Source organism: Electrophorus electricus, chromosome 1, assembly GCF_041902795.1.
Source record: "Electrophorus electricus isolate QZ-2024a chromosome 1, ASM4190279v1, whole genome shotgun sequence".
Classification (NCBI taxonomy): Eukaryota; Metazoa; Chordata; class Actinopteri; order Gymnotiformes; family Gymnotidae; genus Electrophorus; species Electrophorus electricus.
In genome coordinates, this window is record NC_137497.1 from 20,485,574 (window position 1) to 20,508,937 (window position 23,364).

The window sequence follows — 23,364 nt, forward strand, 5'->3', positions numbered from 1 at the left end:
TAAGGCTTGTCTTGTTGGTGGAGTTGTTTGTGTTTGCATTGCTTGTTTACACTCACCTTCTGTCAGAGGGTGTATTTTTTTTCTTTCATTTAGGCATCTGATGATAAAGTGACAAAATAATTAATCTACAAAACCAGACGATCTACTAACAGGTGGTAGCGTTGTTGCAACATATGTTGGCCCGAGTGCCCAAGGGCGTGGAGCAGGACGCACGGACTTCCTCGACAGGGACGAACATTTAATGGAAACATATCAACACAATGGCCTTCACACGTATTACAGAATCGGAACAGAATCGGAACATGTTAACAATAAACAGACATGATAACCAGGAATACATGTAATAACAACACTACCATTTAACATTAATACGCTATGCACGTTACATCGACAATGACTAACAACACTGCACACCCTGACGTGAGTTTAAATACAGACAGACAAAATGAAGTACAGGTGTGTGCAGGCGTGGCCACAAACAAAAGTCCTCCCACTGCACATGGCTGGCCAAACCACGTGCTTCACGGGAGACGAGCGTTCCGTGACAGTTGTAACACTGACAGTGGTAGAAAAGAGATGTTTTTTTAAAACCAGATTGTATTTTTCTGGTTACATTCTATATTAAATAAAAAATACATTTACTTCAGATCTCAAGGCAGCTGTCTACTGTATGGCAAATAGTAAATTGTTAATACATAGATTTTATTAAGTATTGAACGCAGATCATTCGCATTGGCTGAATGAACCTTTCACTCTTCTGTCATGTCTGCCTAACTATCATGTGTGTTTCTCTCTCTCTCTCTCTCACACACACACACACACTCTCACATTCTCTCTCTCTCTCTCTCTCTCTCTCTCTCTGTCTGTCTCTCTGACTGTCACATTCTCTCTCACTAACTCACTCACTCACTCTTGCATGCTGGCCTTCGGTAACACTGCCCTCCACCACCTGCACCTCCTGTTCTCCACCTGTACCTTGTGGTCTCTGCCCCCTGCCCTGCCCCCTACCTGACTGACTGAGGGTACTTGGCCATTCCAGCCAATCCGAGCATCAGGGTCAGCTGTTCCAGAGGACAGACGAGTGTCACATGGCAGACGTAGAGCAATTAAACACACCGGCATAGCATTAAAGGCAGCCTGGGTACTGCTGAGCGTGTCACTGGTTCAGACCCAAGACTGGGCGGAGCTGCTGGTGAGGATGATGGGAGATTACGGGATTTCACATCCTCAGTGCCAGAGTCCTGGCCCAGAAATGAGGAGCTTCTGGAAGGTTCTGCCATCAGCAGCTTGGACCAGTTAATCTGGAACCCTGGAAATCCCACCTCCTAGTCAGGCATAATCAGAGGGGAATTATATTCAATGTGGAAAAAAATTGCCATTGATCTGGTTTTAGTAGTGCATGAATATATCAGGATTATTAGGCTATTAGATTAAGCAAATATTATAGTCATAATAAGGGAATATAATTATTATATTGAATTATTACATCAGAAATCCCTGTGGTTTGACATCCCTGATCTTCAGTGGGAATAACCAGCTTTACAGTCACCAGAGGACCACACTCGTTAAAACCAAGGCTCTGAAGTGTGTGTGTGTGTGTGTGTGTGTGTGTGTGTATATACACATCGTCAGTATTGTATAGCATAGTAAGTCCACTCAAACACTGCGTCATAGCCGTTTATGAGAGACAGAGTTATTACACATCAAGCACAGACACATTTCCATCAGTGTGGATGTTTATTTATTAATGAAGTATGATAAAACTCATCTTCAGGGTCTTCACTGGGATGTCCTGCATGAACTTAACCTCCTCTCTGTGTGTGTGTGTGTGTGTGTGTCCTGTTGGTAAAGGTTAATACCTGTCTCAAGAGATCCTTAGAGCTGAGGTTACCATGGTTACCTGGGACACTGGAGACTTTTAGAGTTCCAAAGCCCAAAACCGCACATGGACCTGAACCACATCTAATGAGTGGCTGAGGGATTGTGTTTGTGTGTGTGTTTGTGTGTGTGTGTGTGTGTGTGTGTGTGAGAGAGAGGGTGAGAGAGAGGGTTGTTTTGTGAGTGTCCTGTGTACATTTATGTCCTCTATTCTCCAGTACACTGTAATGATTAGGCCCTCTATTCACCAGTGCACTGCAGTGATCTAAGCCCTCTATTCACCAGTACACTACAGTGATCTAAGCCCTCTATTCACCAGTACACTACAGTGATCTAAGCCCTCTATTCACCAGTACACTACAGTGATCTAAGCCCTCTATTCACCAGTACACTACAGTGATCTAAGCCCTCTATTCACCAGTACACTGTAATGATCTAAGCCCTCTATTCACCAGTACACTGTAATGATCTAAGCCCTCTATTCACCAGTACACTACAGTGATCTAAGCCCTCTATTCGCCAGTACACTACAGTGTTCTAAGCCCTCTATTCACCAATACACTACAGTGATCTAAGCTCTCTATTCACCAGTACACTGTAATGATCTAAGCCCTCTATTCACCAGTACACTACAGTGATCTAAGCCCTCTATTCACCAGTACACAACAGTGATCTAAGCCCTCTATTCACCAGTACACAACAGTGATCTAAGCCCTCTATTCACCAGTACACAACAGTGATCTAAGCCCTCTATTCACCAGTACACTGTAATGATCTAAGCCCTCTATTCACCAGTACACTGTAATGATCTAAGCCCTCTATTCACCAGTACACTACAGTGATCTAAGCCCTCTATTCATCAGTACACTGCAGTGATCTATGCCCCCTCTTTCTCTTGCACAAACTAGCTGTTGGGACCTGGTACATCCGGTCAGCACATTCTCACCCATAAATAGGCTAGGTTAGATGCTGTAGCTCTCAATACAGAGTACCATTATAGAATATAAGATCAGCTATAGAACAGCTATGTGGATTACTTTTCTGTCATAATTATTTAAAAGTAATTTATTATCAATTAATGGTATTATTCCAATTCACGTGTCATAGACAAACATTACCCATTATGATACTAATTAAAGGTTAGCCCATATTACTTCTTAAGAATGTTATGTACTCCTGTTTAAATTATTGTTATTATATCTGACAGGTACTGCAGTCTGGTTTGTTATTATAGCTTTTTAACCGTATGACATAGTCTGTACGAGGCTTTCAAGATGACATTAATCAAGAATGTTCCTTCTGTCTTGTTAATTATTTTCAATGATGTGCCAACATCATCATAGGCGGTTTCATGAATATTAATAAATTTTCACAGCATTCCCTGCTGCCTACTTCATAAAGGCCATTGTTAGGGCAACCAAGTCTATTATGACGCCACATAGCTAGTATATATGTTTTAGTGCGCAGGGCAGTTTTCTGTTATAACGACTTTGATCGCATCATGGCAGAATATCAGGTAAGTTTTCCCTACCATCCTCATGAAACCGGGAGATGATGGAAATTGTGCGCCGTCGGTTTTGGGGAAAGTGTAGCCGTTGTCGTAACTACGGAGAGAATATCGAGGTCCAGAGCTGAGTAGCCTTTATTTGAATGAGCTAACTGTCCTGTCTAGCTAGCTATCACAAATAGGAGAAAACAACTCCCGGACTTTGTGTTTAGCAGCAACCACAGAGGACGTAGCTTTGGGTATTTAGTTCACTATGCTAATGCTAGCTAGCTAGCTAACTAACGGTAGGGTTTAGGCATTTCATATCTAATATTAGCTAGCTAGCTAACATTAGCCCAAACATGTGGCTAGAGTTAGTTTAGCCTCCGGTATTGACACTGTGTATTTTCATTATGCAGCCCCGCTGATTTTCGGCGGTCGATTTTTCGGCCTTTTGACTTGGAACTATTCTGTTTACACTGGTGTTTGTAATACTGAGTTACAGATGATTGATGTAAAATTATCAACGGCTTCCACCAATAAAAGAACCTCATATGGCTCAGAACCCCAAATGAGCACAACACACTTTGGGGTTCCTACTGTCTCACTTTGCAGTACGCCACTGTCTTGGTACAGTTTTCCTGAAGGTACAAAAGGAATTCTGTACAGGTGTTGCTAGGTCACAGGTGACAGAACCATGGAGTGGCCATTTTACCTCTGCAGCTGAATGTGTGCATGGACTTTTGTTCAGTGCAACTGGAGTGCGTGTGGAGGATAGGATGGACCTCCCTGAGGAGTTCCACAGTTCAGTCATTGAAGCTGTGTATGATGAGCTCCTCAGAAGAATTAAGGCCAGGAAAAATGTGAATGTGACCCAAGCATTCATCAGTGGTGGTCTGGTGCTTGGAGGAGCTTTATCATTTGTTAAGGTTATTCAGAGGAAAGATCTGGCCCAGTTCCTCTACTGTCCCTCCACAGACGGCCCCGGATCTGCAAAGCCGACGACAGTAAGGACCACTGTATCTGGTGTGGCTGAAGCTAAGACCAGGCAGACACACTGGATACATCGCCTAATGGGGAGGATCTCAAGAACTGTCAGGAAGGTAAAGTAGCGGTCTATTTTATATATTTATGTTCTTAATGAATTTAGTAGCATGACAGTCCATGGAGGAACAAGACCAAGCTCTGAGTTCTGGTGTGCATAAAAGTAAGGCTCTTCAGAAGCAGAGAAAAACAGTTTGCTTTTTAGAAAGCGCGAATGTTAAACACCATTTTGTTTCTGATGGTATTTCTTTCTCGTTTTAGATCTACACCGGAAGCCGAACTCTCTGGAGAAGATGTGTCAGAGCTCTTTCTCACAGAGGCTAAGCTCCATGTTTAAACAATAAAAAGTAAACACTTCACAAGTGATGTGTTTATGCTCTCCTTTATGAAGAATTAGTTCCATGTTTAAAAAATGTGGAAATAAATAAAGATGTACTGATGTAAAATGTAGACCAGTCACTTTACTCACTATCTGACAGGATATATAGACACATGCGGAGAGAGAATAAGGCACCATAAAACCCATAAACATGTAAATTACATAGAATAAGTTTCAGTATGTAAATTCTCCCTAAGGTGTTTACAACATGTAGACAGTGGAAGGATTTTTGATGTGCTTGTAATGGTAGCAGTTCCTGGGATGAGCAGAGACTGGACATTGAGACCGCTTCCAAACGCACAACAGCCTTGACAGACACATACGACTGCTCCCTGCTTTCATAGACCCAGTCAATGCAAACACCAGGAATTATAGGCAGAGGCATATCAGAATAGCGGCAAATGAATAAGAACAACAGGGTGCCTTTGTAACACGTTTCAAGTAGAAACTACTACTGTGTAAATGATCTATCATATGTCAGGTTTATATATGCTTATATTGTGTGGTATTTGGAATTTCTAACCGTCATTTGAAAATTAAGTACCAGAATCCTTTATCATTTTATTTGAAACTGTATGATATTTAGCTTACTTTGAGCTCTGTTTTCAGACATATAGCGACGTGTGCGGTGTATGTATGAATATCAAAGTCTTTATCATCACAGTGCACTACTGAGATTCTTGTAAAAGGAGTTTGAGTTACCTCCAAAATGGAGGCACTGTGTACTGTATTCACCCACCGACATCGAGTGCTGTATACTAATTCGGGGGGAACTCCAGTTGTAAATTTGTTGACTTCTCACTTACTTAAAAAATGGAATAAAGCGACTTGACTTTAAGATGAATGAAAATGTAGTCTCCAAAGATGGTGCTTCTCAGGGCTGCAGTCGTGTGTGTTTACCGTGCGAACTCCTCTGTCTGTCGTTCCCGTTTATTTCCATTACACCGCTTACCTGATGTGGGTCACCACAGTCATGTGTTGTCTCTGTGATTTATAAAGCGGTCCGCTGATGACATGTAAATTCTTCCATCCAAAGATGACAGACAAGGCATCGACAACTTCATCAAGTATTTGTGAAGGCCACAAAGACTAGTATATTTACTATTTAATGCTGCGTAACTTGGCTATCTGCTAACAGTACAGTTCCATTAACAGCGAGTTAATGTCGTTCAGCATAAAGGATTTTTATTCCAGTACAAATGAACAAAATTGCTTTGATTTCCTTGAGATATACTACATACCAAGCGAAGCAAATCTTTAAAAACAAATTTAGAAAAACCTCTGACCTGTTGGATTAATATACAAGCAGGAAATGTTCTGGTCAATACTTTGCTAGCTAGCTAATGTTTGCTAACTAGCTAGTGTTAACACAGACTTGCCAGTCAGACCTGAGCGTTTTGTCATTTTCATGTTGACTTATTTCACCTGATCAGTCATTGATGGAAAAATGATATGTTAAATTATATGCTGATGGTGTAGGGATCTGTGCTGTGTGTCTACGGATAGAGGGTAAGTGTCCTCCTTTATTTTCCTTACTAAATATTTGCAATTGGAGAATAAAAAATAAGGTAAGTCCATTTGGTGGTAATCTGTGTGTGTGTGTGTGTGTGTGTGTGTGTGTGTGTGTGTGTGTGTGTGTGTCCCTGCTGCTCCTGAGGTTTCCATGCATCTTAACCCTGGAGAATCTCTTATCCTGGTTGGTCCCATCTCAGTGCTAGTTGAGATGTTTAACAGGACATTGGAGTTGGGCGAGGGGGTGATATTGGGTTTAGAGGAGTTGGAGGGGTGGGGTGGTATTGGGGTTACAGGGTTGGGGGCGGGGTAATATTGGGGTTAGAGGACTGGGAAAGCATAATGGAAAACAGTCCGGCTTCAAGGCACCAAAGTCATGCATCACTAATCTGGACTAAAAGGGGTGTGGTCTCATTGTCTGATTTCTGTTCTTATTCTATATTTTATCTTATTATTTAATGACTTTTTAAACTCGACTTTCTTATTGTCTTTCAGTGCCTGTATCAGCCTTCTCTTCAGTAAAGGTGAAGCTTCATGACGATGCTACTCTCCCATGTACTCAGACGTGTTCACGTCTGGTCACATGGACTGTGTCCCATAAACCACGTGGCATTCTTGCTCAGTGTGACCAGACATCTTGCCAGTCAGAGGAGAGATTTCACATTTCACATGATCAGTACCTGAAGGGAGATCCTCACCATCACTGATGCTGATTACAGTAAGAGGACCTGGTACACCTGAGCCTGTAGTGGTAAAGTCTACAGATAGAGAGTGTGTCCAGTTATTACCCAGTTATTGTTACTAAACCATTATTTATGTGGACAGACAGAACTTTATATATCTGGGTAAATAAAGTAGAACATAGAAAACTTCACAAACATCAGATATCTGAGGGAAAAGAGAAGGAGCTTGTATATAATGTTAAATGCTTATATCAGATTTGCAGTTCTGAGGTTACATGGTCAAATCAGTTGTATATTACAATGAAGTTTCTAATTATTTTTTTCCACAGCCTAGAGTTCCTCAGTTTAAGCCTGGTGAACCTCTGGTGCTGGATTAGCTAATGTCAGAGTCAGTGGAGGTGATTTCTAACAGCACAGGTGCAGCTGCTCCCTCTAGTGGACAGATCTGCACAGTAGATGGACACTCACTGAAGTGTGAACCTGAATGCATTCAGAAAGCATCACTCATCTTTGCTGTTGGGCTGAGAGGAACAGCTCCATCAGAGACACTAAGAATGAAGAGATTATTCAGACATACACAGTTACTGTGATTTTAACGTTGCCTAGTTACTTTATGTTGGGGAGGGGGGTGTGCGTGTTGTCAGTAACCATGTTTACATGCACATTCGTGGTTCAATATTAGTTTGACTATGAATGCTAGGATCATGTAAACAGCATGGACTGAGTGTCATAGTTTGAGGTCTTGGTCTTAGTTGAGGTCCTGTTTATCTAAGCAAATCCCCAATAAAGCATGTGGACCTGCTTGATTTTCACTGGACTCTGAGGTGGATTCTCACACAGACACTCTTGGATCCAGCCACTGATGTTTTATGGCACTTGGTGTGATGCCTGCTTACTGATTCTGTAAGGTGGTCTTAAACCCAGGTCAGCTTGGTGATGATACCAACAGCCTACTGGGTGAGCAACCACACTCTAACAATGGTCAGGTAAAACAAAAGGAAAAACTAAACACCACGCCGAGTGTGGAAAAAAGGGAGAGCAAAGGATGCCAAGGGAAGAAATGGCAACCCCGATGCACTGGGGAAAACTCAAACTAAAACTTCCCAAACAAAACCAGAAAATGGGGAGAAACTTGAATGGCTAAGGGAAGCCCCTGGAGAGAGACAGACTTGAGAGGGAAAACTGGAGATAGAAGGGGATGTGTAAAAACACATCACAGAAGTGAGGGGTAGCACAAGAGCTCACAGACCTCAATACCTCAAGTTACCAGCAAGGAGCTTTGCTCAGAACTTTAGCAAAGACCCAGCACAGAATAATTCATTCACTGGGCTTATATAAGGTCTAGCCCAGCTGTTGGGTGTTAAGCCTGATTAGTGGCGTGGTTGACTCAAGGCCTCCCTCTGGTGGCCGGAAGGGGTCTCGGCCTGGTGCCCACCCTTACAGATACCAAAACAATCATGAGTGATTGAGTGGGAAAAATTAAAGTGTTTGTATTTGAAGGTGTTACAACTCTGTTTGTGTTATGGGTAGGGTTGTTTGTGCTTGTTTACGTCCCCTTCTTGATGCTCCTCCTCCACCTGATCAACTCTTCTGTCCTGTGCTGGAATTGTCCTGGGCTGTTGTGTTGTGTCTTGATTGTCTGTCTCATTCTACCTCATGCATAAGCGGAAGCCCGGGAAGAAGCGACAGACAGAGATTCATCTCCAGTTTTACTGTGGCTGGTTTTGTTTGTTCAGTGAGCGTTGTTTGCTGATTATTGTGTTTTTGGTCCTCTGCTGGTTAAATCATTCTAACATTGCTTTTCTGGGAATGTTTGCTGTTGTACATGACATTCTGTGTATAGAGTATTATAATAATCCTGTGTGAATTGTTGTCGGGAAATAGGAAGTTTGATGCCTTTTTTATTTGCTCCATTCTTTACCTGTGTGTATTCATTTTTGGGAGTTAGGGAAGGATATTGTACTTAATTTTGTTTGTGTTCAGTTGGGACAGTTGGTTCTTTTGTGCAGCAGGGCTTGGTGGGTGGCATGTTTGCCTCTCAGCCTTTGAGTCCCTATCTGGGTGGAGTTTCCATGTTCTTCCTGTGTCTGCGTAGATTTCCTCTGGGTTCCTCCCAAAAACATGGAGGTTAGGTTGACTGGATCCTCTAAAACTGTCCTGTATCAATGTGAGTTGTGTATGCATGTACATATAGATAGAGGTGTGTGTGCGTGTGTTTGTTTATGTTCAGTGATGGTTGGTGCTCTATATGTGTGTATATGTCCAGCTATGGGTGGTGCTCTGTGTGTGTGTATATGTCCAGCTATGGGTGGTGCTCTGTGTGTGTGTATATGTCTAGCTATGGGTGGTGCTCTGTGTGTGTGTATATGTCCAGCTATGGGTGGTGCTCTGTGTGTGTGTATATGTCCAGCTATGGGTGGTGCTCTGTGTGTGTATATGTCCAGCTATGGGTGGTGCTCTGTGTGTGTGTATATGTCCAGCTATGGGTGCTGCTCTCTGTGTGTGAATGTCCAGCTATGGGTGGTGCTCTACGTATGTGTGTATATGTCCAGCTATGGGTGCTGCTCTCTGTGTGTGTGTATATGTCCAGCTATGGGTGTTGCTCTACGTATGTGTGTATATGTCCAGCTATGGGTGGTGCTCTACGTATGTGTGTATATGTCCAGCTATGGGTGCTGCTCTACGTATGTGTGTATATGTCCAGCTATGGGTGCTGCTCTACGTATGTGTGTATATGTCCAGCTATGGGTGCTGCTCTACGTATGTGTGTATATGTCCAGCTATGGGTGCTGCTCTACGTGTGTGTGTATGTCCAGCTATGGGTGCTGCTCTACGTATGTGTGTATATGTCCAGCTATGGGTGGTGCTCTGTGTGTGTGTATATGTCCAGCTATGGGTGCTGCTCTGTGTGTGTGTGTATATGTCCAGCTATGGGTGGTGCTCTACGTATGTGTGTATGTCCAGCTATGGGTGCTGCTCTACGTATGTGTGTATATGTCCAGCTATGGGTGGTGCTCTACGTATGTGTGTATATGTCCAGCTATGGGTGCTGCTCTACGTGTGTGTGTACATGTCCAGCTATGGGTGCTGCTCTACGTATGTGTGTATGTCCAGCTATGGGTGCTGCTCTGCGTGTGTGTGTATATGTCCAGCTATGGGTGCTGCTCTACGTATGTGTGCATATGTCCAGCTATGGGTGCTGCTCTACGTATGTGTGTATATGTCCAGCTATGGGTGCTGCTCTACGTATGTGTGTATGTCCAGCTATGGGTGCTGCTCTACGTATGTGTATATGTCCAGCTATGGGTGCTGCTCTACGTATGTGTGTATATGTCCAGCTATGGGTGCTGCTCTACGTATGTGTGTATATGTCCAGCTATGGGTGCTGCTCTACGTATGTGTGTATATGTCCAGCTATGGGTGCTGCTCTACGTATGTGTGTATATGTCCAGCTATGGGTGCTGCTCTACGTATGTGTGTATATGTCCAGCTATGGGTGCTGCTCTACGTATGTGTATATGTCCAGCTATGGGTGCTGCTCTACGTATGTGTGTATATGTCCAGCTATGGGTGGTGCTCTACGTATGTGTGTATATGTCCAGCTATGGGTGCTGCTCTACGTATGTGTGTATATGTCCAGCTATGGGTGCTGCTCTACGTATGTGTGTATATGTCCAGCTATGGGTGCTGCTCTACGTATGTGTGTATATGTCCAGCTATGGGTGCTGCTCTACGTATGTGTATATGTCCAGCTATGGGTGGTGCTCTACGTATGTGTGTGTATGTCCAGCTATGGGTGCTGCTCTACGTATGTGTGTGTATATGTCCAGCTATGGGTGGTGCTCTACGTATGTGTGTATATGTCCAGCTATGGGTGGTGCTCTACGTATGTGTGTATATGTCCAGCTATGGGTGCTGCTCTACGTATGTGTGTATATGTCCAGCTATGGGTGGTGCTCTGTGTGTGTGTGTATATGTCCAGCTATGGGTGGTGCTCTACGTATGTGTGTATATGTCCAGCTATGGGTGCTGCTCTACGTATGTGTGTATGTCCAGCTATGGGTGCTGCTCTGTCCTGGTCTGAACCTCCTCCCCTTCCCCTGCACCCTTCAGTCCCACAGGGGTCTGTGGTTTCTGACAGACTGTGTGTGTAAATTGGCTGCCGCTTCTCATCAGTCTATCAGTGATTTGAGAATAAAAGCTGATTTCTGTCTGTAAAGTGTCCTTGAGTTTGAGAAAGGTGCTAAATAAATGTAACCAATAATAATAATAATAATAATAATAATAGTAGTAGTTTTATTTCTAGTGTGTCTTATGTTTTTCTTTTTTTTTAGTTTGGCCTTGTCTGCTCCTGAAGCTCAATCCCTCTACAGCCGACCCTCAATAAATCAACAAACACTTCAGCCTCAATACCACTGTTTACTGTAGTAATTATGCTGTGTGTTAATAAGTAAATGTAGTCAGTGAAGGTGCAGTAATTATGCTGTGTGTTAATATGTAAATGTAGTCAGTGATGGTGCAGTAATTATGCTGTGTGTTAATATGACAGACTGGAGCTTCAGCAGTGATCATAGTTATGACGGAGCACAGGTGGTGATCAGGGTGGTGGTTGTTGTTGTTGTTGTTGTTGTTGTTGTGTACACCCCCCCCCCCCTTTGTGTAGCTCATTCTCTCCACTGGTTCATTCACTTTGAACTCTGAGTATGTTTCTATTCTACATTTACAACAATATCTCTCTACAAGATCCAGATTTGTTTTAGTTTGATTTCTAAACAGTTCTCCATCACTGTACTAGTCACTTCCTGATTGAATTTGATTGAATTTGATCCCACAATCCCTCTTGATCTTGTCACAGTGACCAATCTTGTACATACACATATAATTATAACTCTGTATGTTTAAATACACACACACACACAGATCCGCACTGCCTTTCTCTGTCCCATTCAGGGGTCAAAGATCAGTGTATGTATACATGATTAGAGCGCTCCTGAAGCTCACCTGGTAGAGCAGGTACAGTAAGATTTGATCCTCAGAGAGGACACATGCTGTCATATTGATGAATATGTATCAATCACTATAAGAGGATCTGCCCAGTACTGTAAATATGTTTATGGAAATATTACTATGCGATCCTGTGATGTAATTTAATGCAACTGTAAATACTTTTGTCAAGTCATGGAAAAACAGACAATTTTGTCTGTAGTATCTTTGAATAGTTTAAATAGTTTAGTTGCCATTTGTCAACATGTTTTATTTAAGAGTTCCCCTTATTGTTCAGGTTATTGTAATGGTGAGCGGTAATGAGGTGGTCGCATGTGCGGAGGAGAGCGAGATTTCTTAGGGGCAAATCCAGAGTTGTAGTCAGAGTAGTCCAGGGTCCTAGAATACATAACAAAAACAAGGGCTAGGATAACAAAGCCTAGGAAACACAAACCAAAAGCACACGAAGGCAAACAGGGAAAGCAGCTATAACAGAAAGAAGTAACATACGGAGTTAAGGAAAAACAAAACAGCTAGAATCAAACAGGCTAACATAAACAGAGGCTTAGAAACAAAGACAAGCTTGCAATACATGCAATACATGCAATACATGCAATACATGCAATACATGCAATACATGCAATACATGCAATACATGCAATACATGCAATACATGCAATACATGCAATACATTCCACACAAACACACGCAATGAACAGCAAAAACACAGGGAACCAGACAGGGTTTAAATACTTGAACTAATGAACACTAAACAAGGCGCAGGTGCAAATCATGAACAGTGAAAACCAAAACAGGGACTGGAACAGGACTGGAAAAGTGAAACATGAGAAAGGAAACCATAGAGACGGACAATAGGAAGGACCAAACAAGACATTTATTCATGACATACATTCTGTTTCACAAGTGATGGGCACTATGTCCACAAACTGGACAACAGACTAAAGCAAACCAGGGGGAAAGAGAAGAAGAAAACACATCTGAGAAATTCATCTCATGCGGTTGTGAATCCAGATTAGATTACAATAAACATCTTACGAGGCTTGTTTTAAATTTCATAGTTGAATTTCCTCTCAACTAAAACAAAACATTTATTTTTTAAATATCTGCTGTGGAATTCCCTACATGTTCATGTGAGTCGGGTAGAATGTCAGGCTTTCTTGTTAATGCTTCCTTGATGTTTTTAATATGGTGCACCTCCTAGTTTGAGTGGCTCACACCCCTCACTTCTACTCCTCATTCTCACCCTTCACTCCTATTTACTCTCTCACCCCTCACTCTCACTTCTCATTCTCACCCCTCACTCCTACTTACTCTCTCACCCCTCACACCTACCCACTTTCACCCCTCACTATCACTGCTCACTCCTACTCCTCACTCACCCATCACTCCTACTCACTCTCACACCTCACTCTCACTCATCACTCCTACTCCTTACTTTCACCCCCCTCCTCAATCTCACCCCTCACTCTCTCCCCTCATTCCTACTCACTGTCAACCCTCACTCTCACTCCTACTCCTCACTCTCACCCCTCACTCCTACTCACTCTCACCCCTCACTCCTACTCACTCTCATCCCTCACTCTCACCTCTCACTCTCACCCCACACTCCTACTCCTCACTCTCACCCTTCACTCCTACTCCTCACTCCAAGTGAGATACTAGTGATGGCCCCTACTGTGCCGAGGCTTCGGAGCACATGTCGAGAGCTCCAGGAAGTCTTTTATGAAACATGTATCGAGGCTTGCTTCTTTAAGGATGAATGACATCACTGATGATGCCTGAAACCTCACTGGTTCAGGAAGCATTTCGAGTGTTGGCACAATTTATGAACACACATAAAGCGCAATGGATCCATGCAAAATTTGCATGTTTGTGTTCTGTCAATTTGCCTGTGACATTGATGAGCTTGTTTTCATGGAGCCTGCTAAAAGGAAAAGGGTTTCCCCTGTATGGAAACACTTTGAGCAGATCTCTACAAATAAGGTATTGCACATAATATGCCTGTAAATAATGAAATGTGTTACTACTATAATATTCACAAGGCATTTTTTTTTTCCATTCCAAACCACTGGGATACAACAACAACATGTCATCTGTGTTATTGTACTTGTCATGTATAATGAGGGGGATAGAGTTGGATCCAGCCAAGGTGGGTATGGGTTTCCAATTTTCATATTTGTTAATCAACCATGATAATAATGACATTGACCACGATGCTACATTCATCACACACATCAAAAAATAAAAACAAAACATGTGCACATGTTCATGTAATGACTTCTGACATGCAAATACTGTAATTAAACCATAACCTAATTTAATTTTATTCACTGTTAACATTAATATGCATATATATATATATATATATATATATATATATATATATATATATATATATATATATATATATATATATATATATATATATAAAATATAATGTGTATATACTGTGTATATATATATTTATATACTGCATTATTCTCTGCACCTTACATGTTATTTGCAGTTTGGATTGGATTACAAAGTGTAAAAATGACAAAGTGTAATCTAATCTTTACAAAGCAGTGACCAGAAAGGAAGAGCTGGATGAGGCTTTGGTCTTCATGATTGTTAGAGACACACAGCCATTTAGCACAGTTGAGGATAAAGGCTTCAGGGATTTAGTAGCAAAATTTGATCCAATCTATATTTTCCCAACTAGGAAAGTATGTGTGGTGACATGGATAAATTATGAGAGTAGTATTAAAAAAATAATATTTTCTTCCTTCCCTTTAGACCGCAAAGGCCATGGTTGAGACCAAATATCAACAAGAGAAAGAGAAGACCAAAGTTGAGGTCCAGAAAGTTCCTGCAGTGAGTGTGACAGCAGACAAACTACTTGGCTGTGACCTGCCATTTTATAGATGACAACACATGACTGAAGTCCACATTACTCGGTGTAGTGAAATTCCCACAGGCGCACACAGCTGAAAATTTGGCCTGTGTGAAATCCTCTCTTATGGAAGAATGGGAAATAAAATCCAAAGTAACATGTCTAGTTACTGATGGCGCATCTGATATGATTGCCTGTGGTAAACAGCTGAAGCTGCATCATGCCTTCTGCATTGCTTACACCCTGAAAATAGTTGTTAAAAAAGCTCTTGAACTAACCCCAGTGCTGTCTGCCATTCCTACAAAGGCAAGGAAGCTGGTGGGCTATTTTAGAAGCAGCACAACTGTCAAAGTTAGTAACATTATTTTCACATTTGTTTACACATTGTTTTATATTGCTACATATGTAACGTTTAGGTTTTTATTGTTAAAGGAGAAGCTGGACCTTGTTCAAGAGCATATGGGAAAACCAAAAAAGAAACTGATTCAGGAGGTTGAAACAAGGTGGTACAGCAGCTTTCAAATGCTGGAGCGATTAGTAGAACTCAGGGAGCCTGTAAGCATTGGCAGGCTTACAAACTGGTATTCCTGCGCTGACCTCTGATGAGTACAATAATGTTTGTGAGCTCCTGTCTATACTGTCTCCTTTTCACACGGCCACTGTGGTGCTGTCAGAGGAGAAAAAGGTATCTGGCTCCAAAGTGGTGTTATTATTGAAAATGGTGGAAAAGATGCTCCAGGAAGAGGCAGCAAAGGCAACGGTCCCAGTAGCTAGTGAACTGGGAGAGACCTCATCAGGCTCCTTAGGGAAAAGCTCCACACAGCATGAGCATTATATCACTGGCAATGCTACTAGACCCAAGATACAAATCACTTGGATCCTTTAGCCCAAAAAAGGCAGATAAAGGAATAAAACAACTCACCTTTGAATGTACCAATGTAATAGGGTCTAGACAGTCACATTCAATACCAGCTGCAGCTTCAACATCACAAGATGCTGTAGCTGAAAGACCTGGTTAATATTTTTGCATTGGATTAAAGTCAATTTCAGAGTTATGACCTCATTCATATTATCTGGTTTTGCTTCTCAGGAAACAAACTGTGGTGTGATTTTGATGCCACATTCATGGAGGCCAGAAGAACACACAATGTCACTGCTGATGCCACAGTTGAAGTGCAGACCTGGCAGAACTGAAGAAAAGCAGAACACAGGGTCCCCTCCAGTACTGGGAGAGGCAGGGGTGCATATATCCAAATCTCTACAGGCTTGCTGTGGGATACTTGTGCACCTCTGCCTCCTCAGTACCATGTGAAAGTGTTTTCTTCAAAGCCAGGGAAGTGATTTTCAAACAGAGAAACCAACTGAGTCCAAGCACAGTGGAAAAAATATTATTTCTTAATAAAAGTGAATAAAGTCACCACAGTATTCATAAGCATAACCATTTTCCCATCTTTGAAAAACACTGCAACAGTCTTAAAAACATCTCAACATAAACATCTCATGTCCTATTTGGTTTATTTAAACATTGACTGAAATCAACCTGTTTTTTGACACTAGTAGACCTCCAAAACCATTAACTACACATCAAAAACAGATTAGATGAATGAATGAACCACACAAAATCATATTAAGGTGTTTTTATTTCTATTGTTGGCAGTGACTATTCCCATGCTGTCACTGGTGCAAAACAGCCAAGAGATCCATCACAAATAGTTGAAATGACAATAAAGGTTTAGCCAGCAGGGGGGTTTGTGTGCACATGAAGCCTCCAGATATGAACCTTTTTTTGAACCAATTGGATGGAAAGCTTCAAGGATTCATCTGGCAATCACTACAAAAACAAACAAAAATGTTTTAAAAAATAGAATTTAGCATTTACAAGTTACAAGTTCAATAAAAGAAAATCAGCAATCATAAATTCCCTAAAATAAGTCAACATCAAAACTCCACTCTTGAAATTTCCTTTGGAAACTAATACAAGGAAAAACAGGAAATTGGGTGATGTCACTTCCTGTCTTTAAGCAGGAAAATTCCCCATAAAGCTCCCCTTCAAAGACAACATGGAAGACTCTACACAAAAAAATCACAGGTAAGTTCATTTTTCTTGCTAACTATATTCATTCTGTTCCTTCTACCAGGGGAGCCAAGTCTGTCTCTCACTCATACACACACACACACACACACACACACTCACATTAACAAGCAATTGATTTTTTACATGTTTATATATCATCACAGGTACAGAGATATTATTTTTTATTTTATGTTTCTTTTGAAAATGTTAGTTTGCTAATCGCAATGTAATGAAATCTTGTATCCTGTGGAAAAGCACAGTGGAAAAAATATTATTTCTTAATAAAAGTGAATAAAGTCACCACAGTATTCATAAGCATAACCATTTTCCCATCTTTGAAAAACACTGCAACAGTCTTAAAAACATCTCAACATAAACATCTCATGTCCTATTTGGTTTATTTAAACATTGACTGAAATCAACCTGTTTTTTGACACTAGTAGACCTCCAAAACCATTACCTACACATCAAAAACAGATTAGATGAATGAATGAACCACACAAAATCATATTAAGGTGTTTTTATTTCTATTGTTGGCAGTGACTATTCCCATGCTGTCACTGGTGCAAAACAGCCAAGAGATCCATCACAAATAGTTGAAATGACAATAAAGGTTTAGCCAGCAGGGGGGTTTGTGTGCACATGAAGCCTCCAGATATGAACCTTTTTTTGAACCAATTGGATGGAAAGCTTCAAGGCTTCATCTGGCAATCACTACAAAAACAAACAAAAATGTTTTAAAAAATAGAATTTAGCATTTACAAGTTACAAGTTCAATAAAAGAAAATCAGCAATCATAAATTCTCCAAAATAAGTCAACATCAAAACTCTACTCTTGAAATTTCCTTTGGAAACAAATACAAGGAAAAACAGGAAATTGGGTGATGTCACTTCCTGTCTTTAAGCAGGACAATTCCCCATAAAGCTCCCCTTCAAAGACAACATGGAAGGCTCTCCACAAAAAAGTCACAGGTAAGTTCATTTTTCTTGCTAACTATATTCATTCTGTTCCTTCTACCAGGGGAGCCAAGTCTGTCTCTCACTCATACACACACACACACACACACACACACACACACACACACACACTCACATTAACAAGCAATTGATTTTTTACATGTTTATATATCATCACAGGTACAGAGATATTATTTTTTATTTTATGTTTCTTTTGAAAATGTTAGTTTGCTAATCGCAATGTAATGAAATCTTGTATCCTGTGGAAAAGCACAGTGGAAAAAATATTATTTCTTAATAAAAGTGAATAAAATCACCACAGTATTCATAAGCATAACCATTTTCCCATCTTTGAAAAACACTGCAACAGTCTTAAAAACATCTCAACATAAACATCTCATGTCCTATTTGGTTTATTTAAACATTGACTGAAATCAACCTGTTTTTTGACACTAGTAGACCTCCAAAACCATTACCTACACATCAAAAACAGATTAGATGAATGAATGAACCACACAAAATCATATTAAGGTGTTTTTATTTCTATTGTTGGCAGTGACTATTCCCATGCTGTCACTGGTGCAAAACAGCCAAGAGATCCATCACAAATAGTTGAAATGACAATAAAGGTTTAGCCAGCAGGGGGGTTTGTGTGCACATGAAGCCTCCAGATATGAACCTTTTTTTGAACCAATTGGATGAAAAGCTTCAAGGCTTCATCTGGCAATCACTACAAAAACAAACAAAAATGTTTTAAAAAATAGAATTTAGCATTTACAAGTTACAAGTTCAATAAAAGAAAATCAGCAATCATAAATTCTCCAAAATAAGTCAACATCAAAACTCCACTCTTGAAATTTCCTTTGGAAACAAATACAAGGAAAAACAGGAAATTGGGTGATGTCACTTCCTGTCTTTAAGCAGGACAATTCCCCATAAAGCTCCCCTTCAAAGACAACATGGAAGACTCTCCACAAAAAAGTCACAGGTAAGTTCATTTTTCTTGCTAACTATATTCATTCTGTTCTTTCTACCAGGGGAGCCAAGTCTGTCTCTCACTCATACACACACACACACACACACACACACACACACACACACACACACACACTCACATTAACAAGCAATTGATTTTTTACATGTTTATATATCATCACAGGTACAGAGATATTATTTTTTATTTTATGTTTCTTTTGAAAATGTTAGTTTGATAATCGCAATGTAATGAAATCTTGTATCCTGTGGAAAAGCACAGTGGAAAAAATATTATTTCTTAATAAAAGTGAATAAAATCACCACAGTATTCATAAGCATAACCATTTTCCCATCTTTGAAAAACACTGCAACAGTCTTAAAAACATCTCAACATAAACATCTCATGTCCTATTTGGTTTATTTAAACATTGACTGAAATCAACCTGTTTTTTGACACTAGTAGACCTCCAAAACCATTACCTACACATCAAAAACAGATTAGATGAATGAATGAACCACACAAAATCATATTAAGGTGTTTTTATTTCTATTGTTGGCAGTGACTATTCCCATGCTGTCACTGGTGCAAAACAGCCAAGAGATCCATCACAAATAGTTGAAATGACAATAAAGGTTTAGCCAGCAGGGGGGTTTGTGTGCACATGAAGCCTCCAGATATGAACCTTTTTTTGAACCAATTGGATGGAAAGCTTCAAGGCTTCATCTGGCAATCACTACAAAAACAAACAAAAATGTTTTAAAAAATAGAATTTAGCATTTACAAGTTACAAGTTCAATAAAAGAAAATCAGCAATCATAAATTCTCCAAAATAAGTCAACATCAAAACTCTACTCTTGAAATTTCCTTTGGAAACAAATACAAGGAAAAACAGGAAATTGGGTGATGTCACTTCCTGTCTTTAAGCAGGACAATTCCCCATAAAGCTCCCCTTCAAAGACAACATGGAAGGCTCTCCACAAAAAAGTCACAGGTAAGTTCATTTTTCTTGCTAACTATATTCATTCTGTTCCTTCTACCAGGGGAGCCAAGTCTGTCTCTCACTCATACACACACACACACACACACACACACACACACACACACTCACATTAACAAGCAATTGATTTTTTACATGTTTATATATCATCACAGGTACAGAGATATTATTTTTTATTTTATGTTTCTTTTGAAAATGTTAGTTTGCTAATCGCAATGTAATGAAATCTTGTATCCTGTGGAAAAGCACAGTGGAAAAAATATTATTTCTTAATAAAAGTGAATAAAATCACCACAGTATTCATAAGCATAACCATTTTCCCATCTTTGAAAAACACTGCAACAGTCTTAAAAACATCTCAACATAAACATCTCATGTCCTATTTGGTTTATTTAAACATTGACTGAAATCAACCTGTTTTTTGACACTAGTAGACCTCCAAAACCATTACCTACACATCAAAAACAGATTAGATGAATGAATGAACCACACAAAATCATATTAAGGTGTTTTTATTTCTATTGTTGGCAGTGACTATTCCCATGCTGTCACTGGTGCAAAACAGCCAAGAGATCCATCACAAATAGTTGAAATGACAATAAAGGTTTAGCCAGCAGGGGGGTTTGTGTGCACATGAAGCCTCCAGATATGAACCTTTTTTTGAACCAATTGGATGAAAAGCTTCAAGGCTTCATCTGGCAATCACTACAAAAACAAACAAAAATGTTTTAAAAAATAGAATTTAGCATTTACAAGTTACAAGTTCAATAAAAGAAAATCAGCAATCATAAATTCTCCAAAATAAGTCAACATCAAAACTCCACTCTTGAAATTTCCTTTGGAAACAAATACAAGGAAAAACAGGAAATTGGGTGATGTCACTTCCTGTCTTTAAGCAGGACAATTCCCCATAAAGCTCCCCTTCAAAGACAACATGGAAGACTCTCCACAAAAAAGTCACAGGTAAGTTCATTTTTCTTGCTAACTATATTCATTCTGTTCTTTCTACCAGGGGAGCCAAGTCTGTCTCTCACTCATACACACACACACACACACACACACACACACACACACACACACACACACACACACACACACACACACACACACACACACACACTCACATTAACAAGCAATTGATTTTTTACATGTTTATATATCATCACAGGTACAGAGATATTATTTTTTATTTTATGTTTCTTTTGAAAATGTTAGTTTGATAATCGCAATGTAATGAAATCTTGTATCCTGTGGAAAAGCACAGTGGAAAAAATATTATTTCTTAATAAAAGTGAATAAAATCACCACAGTATTCATAAGCATAACCATTTTCCCATCTTTGAAAAACACTGCAACAGTCTTAAAAACATCTCAACATAAACATCTCATGTCCTATTTGGTTTATTTAAACATTGACTGAAATCAACCTGTTTTTTGACACTAGTAGACCTCCAAAACCATTACCTACACATCAAAAACAGATTAGATGAATGAATGAACCACACAAAATCATATTAAGGTGTTTTTATTTCTATTGTTGGCAGTGACTATTCCCATGCTGTCACTGGTGCAAAACAGCCAAGAGATCCATCACAAATAGTTGAAATGACAATAAAGGTTTAGCCAGCAGGGGGGTTTGTGTGCACATGAAGCCTCCAGATATGAACCTTTTTTTGAACCAATTGGATGGAAAGCTTCTAGGCTTCATCTGGCAATCACTACAAAAACAAACAAAAATGTTTTAAAAAATAGAATTTAGCATTTACAAGTTACAAGTTCAATAAAAGAAAATCAGCAATCATAAATTCTCCAAAATAAGTCAACATCAAAACTCCACTCTTGAAATTTCCTTTGGAAACTAATACAAGGAAAAACAGGAAATTGGGTGATGTCACTTCCTGTCTTTAAGCAGGACAATTCCCCATAAAGCTCCCCTTCAAAGACAACATGGAAGGCTCTCCACAAAAAAGTCACAGGTAAGTTCAGTTTTTCTTAATATACTTTTGTTTTACCTACTTTGTTAAAATATACAAACTTTTCTGTGTTAATCCTGTGTTTTAATTTACATACATATATAAATATATATACACACAGCATATGTGCATTTCAAACCCAGAGTCCATGAACACACTGTGGTGGAGGGTAACTATCACAAGACATTACACTCATACTGTGTGCATCTGCACCTGTATCACTCCACCACACAGAAAACAGCATGAAAAACCTTTCCCAGTTTCCAAAGATTTCCACCTTTAATGTGTTGATTTGTACAGAGACTTCAACACAGTGAGTTATGATTCCAAAGCATGTGTAACTTGTAGAACAGCGTGTATCATATGTACAGAAATAAACTGCAGCTGAAGAGTCCTTTAGCATCATTTATTGTGCATGTGGTTTTTTTTGGGGACTTCTCGCTGGTACTCACAATTTATTATTACATGGGTAGTACACACACACACACACACACACACACACACACACACACACATACTAACAAGCAATTTTTACATGTTTATATGTCATCAAAGGTACAGAGATATTATTGTTTATTTTATGTTTCTTTTGAAAATGTTACTTTGCTAATCGCAATGTCATGAAATCTTGTATCCTGTGTAAAAACCCCAGCTGCTGTGGTTGCTATGGTGACAGCGATGCTTGTTAATGTTAGCGCAGATCTTTTCGACATGTTATTGTGTTGTTTTTTGTTGTTGTGATTTTCTATCTTTCATTGGTTAAATGATAGAATATGGGTTTTCTGGTTAAGTTTCACTTTCTAAATGTTTACTCGATTTGTAATCAACTCGTTATTTTTAGTATTTTAACATTCTGTTTGTAGTGGTTGATCATTCCTGTTCATATTTGTTATTATGACATTAGGCTACTTACGTTATTTATGTGACCTACAGGACATTGTTGTGCTGCGCTTAACATTACACAGCACAATATAGCAACTTAGATTTCCAGATGAATTTTTTTTTTTACTAACGGACCTTGAGGGGAGGAGAGTCTGCCAGTCTCTCTCTCTCACATGCACACACACGCACGCAATTTCATTTTTCCATGTTTTTACAGTAAAGGTTCACAGACCCAGTACTGCCGCTTGCCTCGTGATGTTAACAGTGCCAGAAGAAAACGCAGCATCACAGCGAGTAGACAGAATTGTCGGGGTACACAAGCTGGCTTGGTATTGTGAAACAGTGCGGTTGTGCACAGCTGGATCTCTTGAGTTGTCGCGTATTTGTTCACTGAACGTATGGATGGACAGGTAGCTAGCTCACGTTAGTTGTAGGAACTAACCACAGCTTAGCTTGCTCTAGCTAGAAGTGTCCAATACAGCGATACGCTGTATAATGATCCCATAAACTAAACTTCATATCATTTTAAGCAACGGATCATCCAGCATATTGCAGAGAGGAAGAGCATGTTAAAGCAATGAAAAAAAGAAAGCAAAAACATGAAGGCATTGTGTAAGGCATTGTTTTATCGCTTCGACAAGAGCTTA

The 23,364-nt window shown here is 39.9% G+C and overlaps 1 long non-coding RNA gene across 1 annotated transcript; it reads left to right on the plus strand.

Annotated features, from left to right (window-relative positions):
- The first annotated feature begins 14,068 nt into the window (after positions 1-14,068).
- On the plus strand, positions 14,069-16,086 carry LOC118241398 (uncharacterized). The gene is made up of 3 exons (XR_004776051.2): positions 14,069-14,135; positions 14,762-14,839; positions 15,949-16,086. It is a non-coding gene; the product is annotated as an uncharacterized LOC118241398 (long non-coding RNA).
- Positions 16,087-23,364: the final 7,278 nt, after the last annotated feature.